The sequence below is a fragment of the Balaenoptera ricei genome, chromosome 16 (genome assembly GCF_028023285.1).
Source record: "Balaenoptera ricei isolate mBalRic1 chromosome 16, mBalRic1.hap2, whole genome shotgun sequence".
Lineage (NCBI taxonomy): Eukaryota > Metazoa > Chordata > Mammalia > Artiodactyla > Balaenopteridae > Balaenoptera > Balaenoptera ricei.
The window spans coordinates 62,058,451-62,076,164 of record NC_082654.1 but is presented as its reverse complement, the minus strand read 5'-3'; positions in this window follow the sequence as shown (position 1 = coordinate 62,076,164).

Below are 17,714 nucleotides of genomic sequence, written 5' to 3'. Positions count from 1 at the left end.
TTTGATAGAATTCACCTGTGAAGCCATCTGGTCCTGGACTTTTGTTTGTTGGAAGATTTTTAATCACAGTTTCAATTTCATTACTTGTGATTGGTCTGTTCATATTTTCTATTTCTTCCTGGTTCAGTCTTGGAAGGTTATACCTTTCTAAGAATTTGTCCATTTCTTCCAGGTTGTCCATTTTATTGGCATAAAGTTGCTTGTAGTAGTCTCTTAGGATGCTTTGTATTTCTGCAGTGTCTGTTGTAACTTCTCCTTTTTCATTTCTGATTTTATTGATTTGAGTCCTCTCCCTCTTTTTCTTGATGAGTCTGGCTAATGGCTTATCAATTTTGTTTATCTTCTCAAAGAACCAACTTTTAGTTTTATTGATCTTTGCTATTGTTTTCTTTGTTTCTATTTCATTTATTTCTGCTCTGATCTTTATGATTTCTTTCCTTCTGCTAACTTTGGGTTTTGTTTGTTCTTCTTTCTCTAGTTTCTTTAAGTGTAAGGTTAGATTGTTTACTTGAGCTTTTTCTTGTTTCTTTAGGTAGGCTTGTATAGCTATAAACTTCCCTCTTAGAACTGCTTTTGCTGCATCCCATAGGTTTTGGGTCGTCGTGTTTTCATTGTCATTTGTCTCTAGGTATTTTTTGATTTCCTCTTTGATTTCTTCAGTGATCTCTTGGTTATTTAGTAACGTATTGTTTAGCCTCCATGTGTTTGTCCTTTTTACGTTTTTTTCCCTGTAATTCATTTCTAATCTCATAGCGTTGTGGTCAGAAAAGATGCTTGATATGATTTCAATTTTCTTAAATTTACTGAGGCTTGATTTGTGACCCAAGATGTGATCTATCTTGGAGAATGTTCCGTGCGCACTTGAGAAGAACGTGTAATCTGCTGTTTTTGGATGGAATGTCCGATATATATCAATTAAATCTATCTGGTCTATTGTGTCATTTAAAGCTTCTGTTTCCTTATTTATTTTCATTTTGGATGATCTGTCCATTGGTGTAAGTGAGGTGTTAAAGTCCCCCACTATTATTGTGTTACTGTCGATTTCCTCTTTTATAGCTGTTAGCAGTTGCCTTATGTATTGAGGTGCTCCTATGTTGGGTGCATATATATTTATAATTGTTATATCTTCTTCTTGGATTGATCCCTGGATCATTATGTAGTGTCCTTCCTTGTCTCTTGTAACATTCTTTAATTTAAAGTCTATTTTATCTGATATGAGTATAGCTACTCCAGCTTTCTTTTGATTTCCATTTGCATGGAATATCTTTTTCCATCCCATCACTTTCAGTCTGTATGTGTCCCTAGGTCTAAAGTGGGTCTCTTGTAGACAGCATATATATGGGTCTTGTTTTTGTATCCATTCAGCCAGTCTATGTCTTTTGGTTGGGGCATTTAATCCATTCACGTTTAAGGTAATTATCGATATGTATGTTCCTATGACCATTTTCTTAATTGTTTTGGGTTTGTTTTTGTAGGTCCTTTTCTTCTCTTGTGTTTCCCACTTAGAGAAGTTCCTTTAGCATTTGTTGTAGAGCTGGTTTGGTGGTGCTGAATTCTCTTAGCTTTTGCTTGTCTGTAAAGCTTTTGATTTCTCCATCAAATCTAAATGAGATCCTTGCCGGGTAGAGTAATCTTGGTTGTAGGTTCTTCCCTTTCATCACTTTAAGTATATCATGCCACTCCCTTCTGGCTTGCAGAGTTTCTGCTGAGAAATCAGCTGTTAACCTTATGGGAGTTCCCTTGTATGTTATTTGTCGTTTTTCCCTTGCTGCTTTCAATAATTTTTCTTTGTCTTTAATTTTTGCCACTTTGATTACTATGTGTCTCGGCGTGTTTCTCCTTGGGTTTATCCTGTATGGGACTCTCTGCGCTTCCTGGACTTGGGTGGCTATTTCCTTTCCCATGTTAGGGAAGTTTTCGACTATAATCTCTTCAAATATTTTCTCTGGTCCTTTCTCTCTCTCTTCTCCTTCTGGGACCCCTATAATGCGAATGTTGTTGCGTTTAATGTTGTCCCAGAGGTCTCTTAGGCTGTCTTCATTTCTTTTCATTCTTTTTTCTTTAGTCTGTTCCGCAGCAGTGAATTCCATCATTCTGTCTTCCAGGTCACTTATCCGTTCTTCTGCCTCAGTTATTCTGCTATTGATTCCTTCTAGTGTAGTTTTCATTTCAGTTATTGTATTGGTCATCTCTGTTTGTTTGTTCTTTAATTCTTCTAGGTCTTTGTTAATCATTTCTTGCATCTTCTCAATCTTTGCCTCCATTCTTATTCCAAGGTCCTGGATCATCTTCACTATCATTATTCTGAATTCTTTTTCTGGAAGGTTGCCTATCTCCACTTCATTTAGTTGTTTTTCTGGGGTTTTTTCTTGTTCCTTCATCTGGTACATAGCCCTCTGCCTTTTCATCTTCTCTATCTTTCTGTAACTGTCTAAAGGGCTCATATAAATTGATAAAAGTACACTAGGCCTCAAAGAAATGGAGAGCAAAAAGACATAATATTAGTGATCAAAAATGTAGAAAAAAATATTGTTTAGTAATCAAAGAAGTACAAACTAAAACTATATTAAAGTATCCATTTTCACTTAGGAACTTATAAATATTTTAAGCAATCATATCAAATAAGCAAGGGTACAATGAACAGTACTTTCATACATAACTAAAGTCTTTTTTTTTTTCTTGTCTGCACCACACGGCTTGCGGGATCTTATTCCCCAACCAGGCATCGAATCCGTGCCCCCTGCAGTAGAAGCCTGGAGTCTTAACAACTGGACTGCCAGGGAATTCCTGACTAAAGTTTTGATAAACCCATAAGTCATCAAAATGTTCCTATCCTTTGACTCAGTAATTCCACATCCCCATACACATAAATATGTCTGGCAAAACAAGACTAATGCGCAAACCAAGTGATTCTGCTAAATAGGAAGTTTTACCGAGCTATGGAAAACAACTTATGAAAACATTTTAAGTAAAAAAAGATTAAAGCTTTGAACAAAAAGCCAGTAGGGGAGAATGGGAAATGGAGAATGAATATATTTAAGGAAGGGAAAAAAGAACATTTTTGGGAACATTTAGAAACAGTGAAGTGGAAAGATTTGGGGAAAATTGGGGATCAAAGACGTATTTTTTTCATAGTCTCCTTTGTCATTTTCAAGTTTTTGTTTTTTTAATTACCATGTTTGCAATTAATATAGATATTTTTATTCCTGCTTCTCTTGAGAAATGAATCACCAAATGCTGCGCTTTTTCATTGTTGTCCATATGTATTCTGTGTGTATATATATCTATATATATACTCTGTGTGTGTGTATGTGTGTGTATATATATATATATATATATATATATATATATATATATATATAGTAAGACTAAACTGTATTGTTTTTCTAGCTGGCTCACAGGAATACTTAGACAATTTCTTAAGTATCCTTACTGTTTCTTTCTTACAAGGCCTAACAACATAATATAAAATTCTGGATATAGGAAATTCTCACAAATATGCAGTCACTACTCACGGCATTGACTCATCCCCATTTTCTCTTCATCCCTTGCAATATCAGGTATACAAATAAGCAGTCCAAAGCTGTTAATCTCCCTTGTTAACAGTTTGTAATTTGTTCTAGGATTAATTCTATTAAGGCATTGATTGAATATAGATGCTAATCTCTTTTAGCAATTCCTAGTTTGGTCAGTAATTAAGGCCTTTCTTTCCTTACGTGGAATTCCTTGTGTGTCTGTCTCCTACCACAATTTCCTCAGTCCTCCACCCTCCCTCGCCCCAACAGGGAAGACTTCCTGTAAAACCATACTGTAATACTCCATGTTCAGTGCCTATACATGTGTATATTTACAAAATATAAATGTTGTAAATATGTTGGTTCATCCCCTATCATTGCCTTCAAAGCTGGTACCACTAAATTCTAACTTACAGATTTAACCAGCTCTGGGGACGGGGAAGGACGGGGGAGCCCTCATTTGTAGCATTTGCCAATTTTTGTATTGTAAATACTCACACCATGGCCAATTTAAAGCTACTGACATAACATCACTGAACACAGAATTGGGAAGAGATGCACAGTAGCACACTATTATACAGTATTTCTATCATATAGACACAACAAACATAAATAACCTCAAGAGCACAGATAATAGTAAAATGTAGTAAAATAATTAGGAAGTAATGAATTTCAATATTTTTACCTTTGTATTTAATATAATTTTCTAGCTGTAAGTGTATATACTTAAGTTTAAAACATGGCTATGCTTAACACCTGGCTTGCAATAATATCCTGAAAATAGCAATTGGCTCTTGCTAGCTAGAACAACTTAGCTCTAACATACCAATGGTTTTAACCTTGCCCCAGATTCTAGAACCAAGCCCTAGTTTAGTAACTCAAATGAGTCAGTCTTCTATCAGAACAACTCATCTCAAATACATGGAAACTAGATTCAGATTAGATTACTGGTGTGCACTGAACATTCCCATTTGTTTCCCATTGTTCTAGACCATAAGGATGAAAAGTAGTTAAGACCCCTCCCACAATTTTCCCTGTGTCAATAAACAGCCACTCTGTTTTCAAGTTTTTCAGGCCTAAAGTCTGTGTCATCTTTGACTCCTCTCTTTCTCTTCCCTCTTACTTCAAGTCCATTAGCACATCCTGATGGCTCTACCTTCAGAATATAACCATATTCCCATCACTTCTTACCCCTCTACCACACCTGGATTATTGGAATAGTATCCTAAATGGTCTTGCTTCCATCTTGCCTCCTTGTGATCTAGTCTCAAAACAATAGTCAGACTGATCCTTTTTAACTGGTAAGTCACGTTGTGCCCTTCCTCTGCTCAGTAATCCCCTATAGTTTCTCATTTCACACAAAGTAAAAGCCAGAGTCCTCACAATGATCTTCAGGGCCCAAAATAATTGGTGTGTCTCTCTCTTTACTTCTCTGACATCATTTCCTATTCTTCCCCCTTCCTTGCTCTGCTCCAAATATGATGGCCTCCTTACTTTTCCTCAGATGTGCTGGGCAGGATCCTGCTTCAAGCAAGGCCTTTGCATTTGCTGTATTCTCTGCTTAGAACACTCTTCCTTAGCTGCATGACTCTCTCCTTCCCTCTTGTCTTGTCCAAGTCTTTGCTTTTATGCCCTCGTCGCAGTGAGGCCTTCTCTACCACCCTATTTAAAATTGCAACCCCACTTCCCACTCCCAGAATTGGCCACTTAAATTTTCTCCATAGACTCATTTCTATTGACATACCATATATTTTACTTATTTGTTTGTTTATTTTCTGCTTCCCCCTTAACTAAAATATAAGCTGCACAAGGCCAGTGAACTTTGTTCTGTTCACTGCTGATTCCCCACTGTCTAAAATAGTGGCTGGCATACACTGGTGCTTAATATATATTTATTGAATGAATAAATGAAGATCTGTCCTCAAGGAGTTTTACAGGTTTTCTTTCTGTATTTTTTGTAACCAAAGTAACTGGATTTCCTACCTTAGTAACTGGATTTCCTGCCTTCACCAGTTTCCTAGTGATTAATCCTCAACACTTGTTACCAGGCACCTACAGCTCTGACCAGCCTGCAAGGATCTCTGTCAGTTACCAGGCTAGCTCTACATCTTGGGTCTTCCTTGGCTGAGGTTTTTTTTTTGTTTGTTTGTTTTTTTGGTACTTATGTTCCTCTATTCCTTTAAATTTACCTTTCGGTTTCAGACCTGTCTTTGAATTAATATGATTTTCTGACTCAGTCTGAGAAGTTTCTCCTTCACTGTCTGAGTTTTGGATTTGCTAGTTCTCTAATGTGACAAAGAGATTGTATAACAAGATGCATTATCATCACAATCATTAAAAATTAAAATGGGCATTGTAAGGATAATACTTCTTTTAGCAATTAGATAGGTTATTACTTGTTATCTATCAACCCTCCTATTATCTACATGAGATAGGTGAATATCCCTATAAAATTCTTATGTTTGACACACACAAACCTAAATAGAGTAGCTGTCAACAATGGTTAGATTTTAAGATCCCTCACTACCTACACACTTTTTTCAGGCACTTACAAAAATCCTGGAATAACTAGGATCAACTGAGTAGTATCCTCATTTGTTAGCTGGTATTTGCTAGCTAGACAAGATGGCTATGGACAACTCTGAATTAATAAGCAGTCTCCCTCAAGTTAATATGATTAGGGGTGATAATGTGAATCAGAATTTTTAACTGCCAACAATCACAAATTTTGTGGAATAATTTTGTTTTCTTAAAGCATATTCTCCATAGCCTATTTTATTTTTGCAAAGATTCTGCAAAGAATGGCAGTATAAATAGTACTCTTTTCTAAGTAGAATTGATGTCTCAAACTCAGGGAGCATTGGTACCCAAAAATACCAGTAGATATAATAAAAAGGACATTTCTCTTTATGTGGCAACAGTCTAAAGAGATCAAAAATCTTTTTTTTTAATATTTATTTGTTTATTTATTTATCTATTTGGCTCCACTGGGTCTTAGTTGTGGCATGCGGGATCTTTTAGTTGCGGCATGCGAACTCTTAGTTGCAGCATTTGGGATCTAGTTCCCTGACCAGGGATCAAACCCGGGCCCCCTGTACTGGGAGCATGGAGTCTTAGCCACTGGACCACCAGGGAAGTCCCTCAAAAATCTTTTATAGCACTGATACAATTTCCATCACTGTATTTCTGTGAGGAAACTGGGGGAAAGAGGAGCAAATAATTTATCATGTTTTTACAGATAAAGAAACTGAGGCACCAAGTTAGACAATTTCTTGCCTGAGACCATAATGGTACATCAATTGTAGGAATAAGACCGCTGCATCCTCTTTGTTGTTAGCTTACAGGGTGGTTTTTCCAGATCACTCTGCACTGCTAATATAACTGAGATTCTGAGTAGTAACAGAAGATGGTCAGGGCAAAGTAATGGTAATGAGCCAGAGCTAGAAATGAAAATAGAGTCCAAGTCTTCTAACTCTCTGCCCACTGATCCTGCTGTTAAGCTGCAGGACTAAGTTACTGGACTTCATCAAAAAGTGGCAGCGTAATGCTATTAGAGGTTAACCAGTGTCAGTTCAGTTAACTTTTCATTATAGGTGGACAGAATAATTCATATTTTAACAATCTCTAAAGGAAAACAATCTCAAATTGAAATTCTTTTTGGACGTTGTCATATTTCTTCTGTTATTTAAGTGTTTACTTGTGTAATGTGAAAAAGGACCTTGGTTGACTGAAGCTCATTAGGAACTAGAAAAAAAGACATTACAAGTTAAAAATAATTATCTCTTTGCTTAAAGACGGTGTGAATCAGCAAGCTAGAGAGCTCAGGTTTTCAATGGGTTGGCTAGTCCATTGTGTCAGTCTGAGAATAGGCCAGAGGAGGAGAAGAAAATATAGAAGAGAAAGGGGGGAGGGTCATCTTTTGTCTTACATTTAGGAAATCTATTGCTTAACTTGGTAGATTCAGATGAATGAGACCAGTCATAATTCAGAAATCAAGAAACTTTTCACTAGACCCCGGATAACAAAAGCAATCTTGGGAAAGAAGAACAGAGCTGGGGGTATCATGCCCCCTGATTGCAGACTGTACTACAAAGCTACAGTAATCAAAACAGTATGGTGCAGGCATAAAAGCAGACACATAAATCAAAAGAACAGAATAGACAGCCCAGAAATAAACCAGGCACATAGGGTCTATTAATCTGTGGCAAAGAAGGCAAAAATATACAATGGGGAAAAACACAGTCTCTTCAATAAGTGGTACCAGGAAAACTGAACAGCTACATGAAAGAATGAAATTAGAACATTTTCTTGTACCATATACAAAAATAAACTCAAAATGGGCTTCCCTGGTGGCACAGTGGTTAAGAATCTGCCTGCCAATGCAGGGGACATGGGTTCAAGCCCTGGTCCAGGAAGATCCCACATGCCGCGGAGCAACTAAGCCCGTGCACCACAACTACTGAGCCCACGTGCCACAACCATTCAAGCCCGTGTGCCTAGAGCCTGTGCTCAGCAACAAGGGAAGCCACTGCAATGAGAAGCCCATGCATTGCAACGAAGACCCAACACAGACAAAAATAAGTAAATAAATAAATAAATTTATAAAAAAAATAAAATAAAATAAACTCAAAATGGATTAAAGACCTAAATGTAAAATGGGAAACCATAAAACTCCTAGAAGAAAACCTAGGCAGAATAGTCTTTGACATAAATCATAGCAACATTTTTTGGATCTGTCTCCTAAGGCAAAAGCAAAAGTAAACAAATGGGACCTAATTAAACTTAAAAGCTTTTGCACAACAAAGGAAACCATTGATAAAACCTACAGAATGTGAGAAAATATTTGCAAATAATGTGACTGAAAAGGGGTTAATATCCAAAATATGTAAACAGCTCATATAACTCTATATCAAAAAAAAAACAACCTATTTAAAAAATGGACAGAATACCTGAATAGACATTTTTCCAAAGAAGACATACAGATAGCCAACAGGCACATGAAAAGATGCTCAACATTGCTAATTATTAGAGAAATGCAAATCAAAACCACAATGAGGTATCACCTCATTCCTGTCAGAATGGCTGTCATCAAAAAGACCACAAATGGGACTTCCTGGTGGCACAGTGGTTGCGAATTCACCTGCTGATGCAGGGGACACAGGTTTGATCCCTGGTCCGGGAAGATCCCACATGCTGAGGAACAATTAAGCCTGTGTGCAACAACTACTGAGTCTGCGCTCTAGGGCCCGCATGCCACAACTACTGAGCCTGTGCACCTAGAGCCCATGCTCCACAACAAGAGAAGCCACTGCAACGAGAAGCCTGTGCACCACAACAAAGACTAGCCCCCACTTGCCGCAACTAGAGACAGCCCGCGCGCAGCAATAAAGACCCAATCCAGCCAAAAAAAAATAAATTTAAAAAAAAGAAAAAGACCTCAAGTAACAAATGTTAGTGAGGATGTGGAGAAAATGGAACCCTTGTGGAGAAAATGGGAATGTAAATTGGTGGAAAATAGTATGGAGGTTCCTCAAAAAACTAAAATAGAACTACCATATGATCCAGCAATTCCACTCCTGGGAATATATCCAAAGAAAACAAAAACACTAATTCGAAAAGATACATGCACCCCAATGTTCATAGCAGCATTATTTACAATAGTCCAGATACGGTGGTGACCTAAGTTCCATCAACAGAAGAATGGATAAAGAAGATGTGGAATATACATACAATGGAATACTTCTCAGCCATAAAAAGAATGAAATTTTGCCCTTTGCAACAACATGGTTGGACCTAGAGGGTATTATCTTTAGTGAAATAAGTCAGAGAAAGACAAATACTGTATGTTATTACTTATATGTGTAATCTAAAAAATAAAACAAATGAATGAATATAACAAAACAGAAACAGACTCACAGATATAGAGAACAAGCTAGTGGCTGCCAGTGGGGAGAGAGAAGGGGAAGGGGCAAGATAGGGGTAGGGGATTATGAGGTACAAACTACTATGGATAAAATAAATAAGCTGCAAGGATATATTGTATAGAACAGGGAACATAGCCAATATTTTATAATAACTTTAAACTTTAACTTTTATAATAACTCTAGAATGTCATATACCTAATATTGAAACTAATATTGTAAATCAACTACACCTCAATAACAAAACAGAACACTTCACCGAATGAAAAATATTCTAAGAGATACACTATAGTGAGCTGAGTTCTCATTATATAAGCTGACACGTGGTACTCTTCTCATGTATTTTCAAGGGCATGGACATTTTGCCCTGCTGGAAGAGATATAAATCTCATGTAGACTTCCTCAGTGGTGAAACTCCTCATATAAATCAGAACTCCAGAAAGGTGGGGGACAAATGAACAAAGACTTTATTATCTTCCATAATTCTTTTCCTAGTTTTTGACAACAATTTAGTAGATGAAGAAACATTAGTTTCCCTGGGTATCTCTCATATATACAGGGCATATATATGTTATTAAACTTTTGTTGGTTTTTCTGCTGTATAAAAAAGAAGGAAAAAAAAGAGAAACATCTTTAACATAAAATTTCTGGTTTTGATTAAACTGATATTTTTAAAGGTGCCACATAGCTTTATGTACATTATTATTATTTTTAACCTTTACAACAACCCAGAGAGGAGAATGTTGTTTTACAGGTAAGGAAGCACATGTTAAGTATTTTGCCCAAGGTCACACAGATTGCATAGTAGTTAGACGTGGGTTTAGAATCTAGATCTCCAAAATCACTTCTGATACCCTTTCTACTATGTCACAGAAGGCCATGGCAATACTTTAATTTTTACCTTTAAGGCAATGTCTAGATAACCTTTAGGCTACTCAATGGCTTTTTGAGAAATAGATTCAAGAATATTTGTTTTGCATCCCTATTTTTCTTGTTGCATATTTCTTCAGCAAAGTGTAGACATTAGATATCAGATTGTGGGTATTTTTGTTGCAATATGGTAGAAATGCATTTCCTCAAAAGTGCTGGGCACCATATGCCTGTTTGTTTTGGGTTCGCCAAGGGTACTACTGTAGGTTGAACTTGACGGTTGCAGGCAGAGTCCTGAAGTGAGAACTGTGAGTTGACTTGCTATAAATAAAGGATTTCCTATACTTTCTAAAACAAGGTAGAGGACCCTAGTGGATAAACTGAGCTACAAAGTTTTGATATTACTGCAGGCTAACATATCAGAGAGCCTTTAAATTTTAGAGGAAAATGCAAGCAAGTATTATTTTCAATTTACTTACTCCCTAGAAAGGTTATAATTATTGAGCATTTTCTGACTACCACCAATTCACAAGTTGTCACATGAAACATAAATTCTAACTCAACCCCTACCCAGTGAAATGTTGTCTCAGTGATTTGGTGATAAAATTATCAAAATCATTAATTATTAATTCCTATGGGACTACACCTAGAGAACTTGAGGTAAAGCCTCTGCCTTCTCTAACCAATCAATAAACCAAATAAATATTTGAATGTTCTCCATTATACACCAACCTCAGTGTTAGGCACTGTAGTGCCTTCTCCATAGCAAAATCTCAATATCATTCAATAATGATTAAGTGAGTGAAGGAAACAGAAAAAAATCAAAGACATGGCATTTGCCCCGAAGGTGCTGACTATCTAGTACACTAAAACATAACAAAGAAATTAATGTAGCAAAGAAATTATTTTGAAAACATCAAATCTCTTTTTTATTTGTATTTTTATCATGATGCTACTCTCGGTGGGCTCAGAGTGATTACTTTGGAGCTAATAGTCTAAGTTTCTATAGGATTTACTCTGAGACCACGTCCTGAACTATTCCATACCAGGAGAGGTAGTATAGTGGAATAAGTTAAGTGTGTGGACTCTGGTGTCAGATATCCTAGATCTTGGCCTCACTACTTACCAGCCAGGGGATCTTTAGCAAGGTACTTCTCAATGTCACAATTTTCTCATCTGAAAAATGGGGGCTAGTATAGTATTTTCCTCATAGGGATATTGTGAAGATTAAACAAGAAGTTATAATGTAGTTTTTATGTAGAACACAGCCCAAAACCTTGCAAATAACTAGTACTCAATATTATCTCTAACAATATTTCTTTCTTTCAGGTTAAAAAATACTCTAAAATCTAGACTTAATTAACCTTCTTATCACCTTGCCAAAGGGTCTGCTTCCACATGCTGCCTGCCAGATGGTCCACTTACCAATGAGAAACCTATGTGCTTACCTGTGATAAATTAGACCACTGAAGCTCAATGCTTTGTAGTAAAGAATAGGGTTGGCATAACTGAAAATGTACAACTACACAAATTCTAGGAAAGCAATTTTCTGTATAGGTGCGTGGTATAGTGAGACAAAATAAGCATGAGTCAGATCTCAATTTGATTCAGCTCTGCACAGAGTGCTTAGCCTCTTCGAATGATTTCTTAGTTATGTGCCTTTGGGAAAGTACTTAAACTCTTTGGGCTATTATTTTTCTCATCTGTAAGGTTGGGGAAATAATATCTAATTCACTGAGTTTTTTGTGAAGACAGTGACTACACAGAGTAGGGGCTCAGTAAATTGAGGACGGTGGCCAGCACTGTGAACGTTAGTTCTCTTCTGTTCTTCTGTAGCTATCTTGGGAAAAGAGTAGCAACAGCAGGGGTGGCAGGCAGGGCAGCCGCTCAGCAACATTATGATGGATGTGATTTATACAAGTCTGTCATAACTGGTCGGTCAGTGTACGAGGGGGCCAGTGAGGGTAGAAATCCAGTCTGGGCTCCATTCTCCAAGATGTGCAAGGGGCCTCTTTTGCTAATTTGTACAAAGATGCTCTATTCTCCACCCCTTTTCCAAACCACTTCCTGACTTTCAGTTCTTTCCCACCTTCCCCAGGTGCTCAGTGGCCTCATAGGGTCACGACCCGTCACTGCTGTTCCCACTGTAACCTACCTCACACCTCTCAGGTCATCCTATGCTATTGGATCCTGCCATGAAAATCCTAGTCTTTCCAGAGTCCCACTCCTCCAGTACTCTTCTGAGAGACGAGTACTAATTACGTAAACGATTTCCAGCTAAGGAAGACCTTCTTTTAGTTATACTGTCCATTGGTATTTTAATAAAGTATCTTTCCAGTGTTCCAACCCAAAGGAGCAAACAATGTGAGGGTTTGAGGTATCAAGGTAAAACGAATGTAGAGAAGCAGTTTGAAAACAGAGGCGACTTTTTAGCACAGCACACAGTAGCTGTCTATCTGGAGATGGCATTGAATATGGACCAGGAAGTAGAAACTCTGTACATTTAATGAACAACCTTGCCTGTCCCATATCAGCCAGTCCAATTAAAGAGTAAACAAGAACTTTGGACCCTATACCAATACCAACTTCTGAAAGAAGAGAATGTGGGAGGGGAAGATTTTGTGGTATAGTGAAAAGAGGACTGCCTTGAGAGTTAGGAAACTTGGCTCACAGTTCCGCCTTCACCACCAAACAGCTTTTGGCATTGGGGAAGTCAGTTGCGTGCTTAGATTTCAATGACTTCACTGTGGACTAAGAGACTGAATTAGAAAACCCTTTTTCACGTCTAACCTTCTATGTTGCTTTTTTTCCCACTGCAAACTGATTAGCCTGGCGGCGGGCAGGTGGTGGAAGCAATGCTAAATTGTAGCTTAAAGAGTATTATATTGAACTTAAATCAATGTAGTATAATGCTGGCTTCCAGAGAGGCAGATTATGTTAATGGTTAAGAGTGTAGGAGCTGGAGTCCTTCATTCCTGGGTTTTGGTACTGAACTTGGACAAATCACTTAACCTCAATTTCCTCATCTGTTGTTCCTCATCCTAATTAGTATTAGGAATACTAATACCTATGTCATAATGTTAGTGAGAGGATTAAATAAGCTAATACATATGAAAGCACTCAGCACAGTGCCTGACACCTAGTAAGTCCTCAGTAGTTGGTGATGGCATATTTCATCCTAACTCTGCTACTAGATTAATTCTTGATTGGCTAAGTCACTCACTTCTCTGAGTCTCCTTAAAAGAAAATTTTTTTTTTTGGTCCAGTCAGAGTATAGGACTAGATTATTTCTAAGGTGTTTTCTATTTCCATCTTTCAATCTCTATTTTTTATGTTTGTAATAGAAAATTTTGTTTTAGAAATTTGGCCAGTCTTGAATTAAGTAGCTCAATTATCCCTCCCATGTGCACAGAATAGTTTCCCAGAAAGATCACTAAGTCTGAAATGCTCCCATTGTGTGTGGGAGGATCATTGCTCGCTACCAGGATATGAGTTGTACAATTTTAATCCTCAAACCAGTGCCGCTGTACCTCTACTCCCAGTAACATGAGAACCTACACCTTTAGATTTCTGGGTCATCGGCCACACGAGAGTCCTAGGAGTCAGCATTATTGCCACATTGCTAAAATGCAGCAGCCACTTGGAGCCCCCAAGACATTTGTCTCAGCAGGCAAATAATCACATTCACTCATAGGTCATAATTTGATTGTGTGAATATACTGCATGTCACTGATTACTAGCATCATGTTTCTTTTTGGCAAGGAGCTCAGCACTGTAGTCAAGCCCAATGACTTGATCATAACAATCCTTAAATCCCATATTTGTGGGTCTGTTTCCTGGATCATTCCTGGTACCAATTCTGTATCAATCAGGAGAAAAAAACTATACCAGTTACATGAACAGAGACAATTTAGTATAAATAATTGTTAACTAGATATAAAGATGTTAACAAGGGTAAAAAGAAAACTTGAATAAATCATTAGGTAGCAACTGCAGGAAGCAGCTACAATCCCTAGGGCTGAGAAAACAAAGGAAAATGGTTAGAATTATTAAAACTTAGAGAAGAGGCTCTTATTAACAATTCTTTATATTAAATTGTCTCTTTTCAAGTAACTGGTGTGGTTTCTGTTTCCTGAATGTACGTACTGTGACTGGTACAGTGGTTGTACCAATTTACAACTCTCATGAGCAACAATGGAGGTTGAGATTGTACCATAGCCTTACCAGAACTTGATATTTTTCATCTTTTTCATTTTAACTATTCTGGTGGGCTTGAAGTACTATTGCATTGTGGTTTTTAATTTGCATTTCCCCCATGGGGAATGAACTCAAACACCTTTTCATTCATTTACTGGTTATTTTGATCTCCTCTTTTGTGAATTATCTGTTCAAGTCTTTTGCCCATTTTTCTGTTGAGTTGCTGCCTTTTTCTTATTGATTTGTGAGAGCTCTATATATATTTTGAACATGAGTTCTTTGTTGGATATATCACCCCAGCTCTCTCTCAATATGCCCAGTTAGCCTTAATAGTTCAGATGTGCTTCTTTTGATTAAATGTTCCTAGGGACTGAATTACTATGTTGTTCTTATTGTAGTACCTCAACAAATATAAGAGTAGTGGAGTAGAAGTACTATAACTTTCTTTGGGACTTCCCTGGTGGCACAGTCATTAAGAATCTTCCTGCCAATGCAGGGAACACAATTTCAAGCCTTGGTCCAGGAATATCCCACATGCCGCGGAGAAACTAAGCCTGTGCGCCACAACTACTGAGCCTGCATGTCACAACTACTGAAGCCTGCGCACCTAGAACCCGTGCTCCACAACAGAGAAGCCGCCTCAATGAGAAGCCTGCACACTGCAATGAAGAGTAGCCCCTGCTCACTGCAACTAGAGAAAGCCTGCACGCAGCAACGAAGACCCAACGCAGCCATAAATTAATAAATAAATAAATAAATAAATTTATATTAAAAAAACTTTCTTTACTGTGAGAAGATAGGAATATGTATTTCATTCATGTTTATTCATTCATTCCACAAATCTCTTTAAATACATGTTTATTTTTTTTATTTTATTTTTTTTAAAGTTTAATTTTTTTTTTTTTTAATTTATTTATGGCTGTGTTGGGTCTTCGTTTCTGTGTGAGGGCTTTCTCTAGTTGTGGCAAGCGGGGTCCACTCTTCATCGCGGTGCGCGGGCCTCTCATTATCGCGGCCTCTCTTGTTGCGGAGCACAGGCTCCAGACGCGCAGGCTCAGTAATTGTGGCTCACGGGCCTAGTTGCTCCGCGGCATGTGGGATCTTCCCAGACCAGGGCTCGAACCCGTGTCGCCTACATTGGCAGGCAGACTCTCAACCACTGCACCACCAGGGAAGCCCTAAATACATGTTTATTGAGCATGAATTATGTGCAGGGAATTATGCTGAGTATGTAAGTTTGCTTCTTTCTGAAGTATTAGAACTCAGCTTGGGAACTTTACACATACTGTCATTGTGATAAAATAAGAATCTTACATTAGATTTAAAAAACTTTTTCAGGAGCCCAGAACATTTTTGAAAACCAAACAATCATTGCCACTATCTGAGGCCAGTGAATGTCAGTCACCTGAAAAATTCCTGTGCAAATATTAAAAAGGCCTTCTAGATTTTATTGACATGTTTTTTATTCATTTACTCAAATCAAATATTTGTTAAGCACATATTATGGAAGCACATTAAATGGAAACTAATTTCTTAGATCTTCTTTTCTTCTGCATACTCATCCTTGGTGGGGTCATCCGGCTTCAATTACCAACTATCTATATGCTGATGACCCCCACATCTATTTCTATAGCATAGATGTCCTTCATGAGTCTTAGACTCAAAAAACCAAATGTCTGATGAATATTTTTGCTGGGATGTCTCAAGGCACCTGACATACATTTTCAAAACTGAACTCATCATCTTGCCCTAGCAAATCTTTTCTTTCTGTGTTTCCTCTTTCAGTGTATGGCATGAGCATCTACCCAGTTGCCCAAGTGAGGCACCTAGAAGTCTCCCTTGACACTTGACTCTCCTTCCTTCCCACGCACTAATATCCTACTAATTACCAATACTTTTCAATTCAACTTCTTATACAGTCTCTCTCAAATTAATCTGTTTTTCCCTATGGCCAATACTATAAAACATGCCACTGGTATTTCTTGCCTAGATCTCCTAATTTGTCTCCCTGCCTTTAGTCTTTCTAGTCTCCAACTATTCTCTAATGTCTCCCATTTCTATAATCCTTTGAGACTTATCTGTGCTCTTTGGGTAAAATCAAAATTCCTTAATAGGGTTTATAAAGTCCTATGTAACCTGCTCCTGTTGCCTCTCCCATCTAGTGACTCTTTGGCATTTACTCCTACTACTCTTTCAGATCTCACCAAATATTACTTCCCCTGAGATGCCTTCCCAGATCCTCAAAAATGGGTTAGATGCCCTCCTACAATACTCTCCTGCTTTCCTTATCTCTTATCATTAAACACTAAGTTCTGTGAGACCAGAGCCTTTATTTTGTTAGCTGTGGCAACTCAACCAACAAATCACATTATTTATTGAAATAATGAATGAATTTCTTGAAACTCAGGGAAAGCCACTGCTGAAGTTACAGAAGAAACTCTTTTATTATATTTAAGAAATATTTCAGATACTTTAATACACAGAGACATCTGGGCACAATGTAGTTACAACTAACACACTTGGAATCTGTATAAGCCAAAGTTTGTCTTATTTATTCAGATGCTTTTAGTGAGCTATTATTTGTGATGAGCATGTGTGAAAAATTTATCTGCCAAGATGGAACAAAGATCAAGAATTACCATCCTAAAAGATGCATTCCAGAAATGACTAACTAGGGTTTTACTTTTAAAAATTGGCCTATATGTAAAATTTAATTTAAAAGTTCATTCATTTCCCAGGATTATTTCTGGGAGAAGGACACATGTTGGCAAACAGGAAGTTTTTTGTGTTTGTTTATATTTTTTCACCTTCTAAAATACAAAATTGATAAGAAAGCAGAAAAGTCCATTTTAAAAGAACCATCAAATCTTTACAATCTTTCTCAAATCCTCTTAAGTGGGTTCTACATCATGGGAATTAATAAAAATGGCATTTCCCAATTAACTTGGGATTCTGAGTTTGGATCCTTTCACGTGCTCTCCTGGGTTTATAATCTAGAGGTATTTGTGAAATTTTCTTCTTGACAATAATTGTGTTTTTGATTGAATAGGTAATAGGTCTAATTGCTTCAGGGCCTTAAAGTAGGAGCATCTATAAATGCTATAAACCTTGCTTAAATTTTAACAAGTTTATTGAACAAGTTATTCCCTCTGATGCTGGATAAGCCAAAGGGCCCTGTTTCAAACTAATATATACATATAAGCAAAGCAAG